Source organism: Corvus kubaryi, unplaced genomic scaffold (assembly GCF_017639235.1).
Source record: "Corvus kubaryi isolate FWS band 111438036 unplaced genomic scaffold, C.kubaryi_AGA036_p1.0 37179, whole genome shotgun sequence".
Lineage (NCBI taxonomy): Eukaryota > Metazoa > Chordata > Aves > Passeriformes > Corvidae > Corvus > Corvus kubaryi.
In genome coordinates, this window is record NW_024581049.1 from 709313 (window position 1) to 711710 (window position 2398).

The following is a 2398-nucleotide window of genomic DNA, read 5'->3' on the forward strand; positions in this document are numbered from 1 at the left end:
TGGGTGGCTTTGGGCAAATCCCACTGCCCAAGGAGCTCCTGATTCCTTCTTGGCTCCACTTTTCCCCTTCAGCTTGCCCTGGCCTGCCGTGGGGAAAGGCTCCACACATCTCAAAACAGCAGAGAAAATCCGAGATCCCAGACTGGGGAGTCCTCCCAGGGCCTGGTGGCCACCTGGGCATTCCCTGAGCCTCCCCAGTCCTGCAATGCCAACCTGATGATCTCACCGAGGGCAAGGATTTGGGTGACTTTGGGCAGATCCTGGTGTCCCTGCACGGTCCCAGTTTAGCAGAACACGAAATCCCTGCTTCTGTCCCAGGGAGTTTCAGTGCTGAGCTCCCTCCCAGCCCCTCTGCTGCAGTGTCCCCTCACAGCACGGGGACAGCGGGGCCAAAGAACCCGCAGGACTTCCAGATTAACGTTTCCCTGAGGATAAAACACCCACATCAACCTGGATCCGGCTGGGATTGCTTCAAAGGGAAAGGTGAAACTCTGGAAGTATTCCTGCAAGTCCTGGCAGCCTGATGGCAGCCCCAGTCAGAGATCAGGGGAGCCTTCAGAGCTCTCGGAGCAGCAAAAACCCCAAAATGTGTGCACAGGGTTGGGCCCGCTAGTGCAGACCAGGAGTCCATTAGCAGAAATCCCAGCTGTCCTCAGGGGGGGAGAATAACGGAGCCAGCATTCCTGGAAATCTGTGGGAACCCCCAAACTGCTCCACACGGACCTGGATTTGGGATTTGGGCTTGGAGCTGCATTTGGGATTTGGGCTTGGGCGTCACAGCTCTGCCAGGAGCAAACCCAGCTCCCAAGAGGGGGTGTCCCACTGGCCAGGCCGGGCAGATCCTGCAGGAACACACTGCCCTCTTCCCAGGATTTGGGCTGGACAGGAGAATGGATCCCAGGGAACAGGGACAGGAGGAGAGGGAGCAGCCTCAGGCTGGGCCAGGGGAGGCTCAGGGTGGGCAGCAGCAGGAATTTCCCCATGGAAAGGGTGCTCAGGGATTGGAAGTGCCCAGGGAGGTCTGGAGTGCCCATCCCTGGAGGTGCCCAAGGAATTCCTGGAGGTGGCACTGAGTGCTCTGGGCTGGATCAGTCGCAGCTTGGATTTGATGATCCTGGAGCTCTTTTCCAGCCTAAACAATTCCATGATTCTGTGCCTTCCACATCTCCCTCTTAACCAAACACCCCTGGGTGTCTCTTTGGGTTTTCATCTCGTTTTCTAGAGTTCCTGACCAAGCCACGGATCTGTCCCTTCAGCCCACACGGAGCTAACCTGAGCCTCGCCATGCATCCAATCCCGCAGCATACGGAGAGACAATTCCAGGCCATCTGGATGCTCAGCACCATCAGGTGCTGTGCTCCTTACACCTGTTGGGAAGCAGGATAATTAAAGGGGGGATGAGATCTCACTCCCGGCTTTGGTGCATTTTATCAATCCCTGCTTGTCCCTTCTGGCTGCGGGACCAAAGCCCTGCTCTGCAATTTGCAGACAAAGCCCATCTGCATCAGGCAGAAATAAAGACGAGAGAAGCCTCGTAGCCCGAGCAGATGTTTTTCATTAGAAAATAATTTGTCAAAAGGTAGAGAGACTCCTACTCATAATTTTCAGAGCAGCTTCTCTCACTTTGGAGGGTAATGAGACTCAATTTAATTGCAAATGGGCTGCACGGCGTGAGAACAAGGGGAGGGAAGGCAGTGAGAACATGTGCTGGGCTTTTAATCAAAATCCTTCCCCAGATAAAGAACTGGGCTCTCTTCTCCCTGGGACAAGGGTTGGTTTCTGATTTAAGGTCAGAGCTGCTGGGTGCCCACCTTCGGAGAGAAAGGACAGGAAAACTTCACTGCATCCGTGAGTCCATTGGCTGAAAAGTGGCCATTAACGCCTGAGAATCCCAGAATCCCGAATATCCTGAGCGGGATGGACCCACAGGGATCAGGAACCCAACCCCTGGCCATGCCCAGACCCACCAACAACCCCACCCTGTGCCTGAGGGTGTCCGAGCCAGGCCAGGCTTTTCCCTCCTACTGCAGCTCCTTATCAACCAAATTCCACCAAAAGGAGCCCAAACAGTGGAGCGCTGCGAGGGGAAACCAAGGAATGAGGGTGGGAAGGACCAAGGAGCTTCTGGAGAGCTCTGTGCTCCCGGAGGCCCTGGGGCTTTCTTCTTTCCTGCAGGCAAAACTCTGATCTGCCCTTCACAAGGTGGCAAAGAACATCAGAATCCCGCCCAGTCCATCAGAATCCCGCCCGTTCCATCAGAATCCCGCCCGCTCCATCAGAATCCCTCCCGCTCCATCAGAATCCCGCCCGCTCCGTCAGAATCCCTCCCGCTCCATCAGAATCCCGCCTGTTCCATCAGAATCCCACTTGTTCCATCAGAATCCCGCCTGTTCCATCA

General features: G+C 55.6%; 1 long non-coding RNA gene across 1 annotated transcript in view; it reads left to right on the forward strand.

Moving 5' to 3' along the window:
* The first annotated feature begins 924 nt into the window (after nt 1-924).
* Nucleotides 925-2398, forward strand: part of LOC121661578 — a 24370-nt gene continuing 22896 nt past the window's right edge. Inside the window, exon 1 of the long non-coding RNA XR_006015031.1 lies at nt 925-1063. This is a non-coding gene — a long non-coding RNA (uncharacterized LOC121661578). The remainder of the gene's footprint in view (nt 1064-2398) is intronic.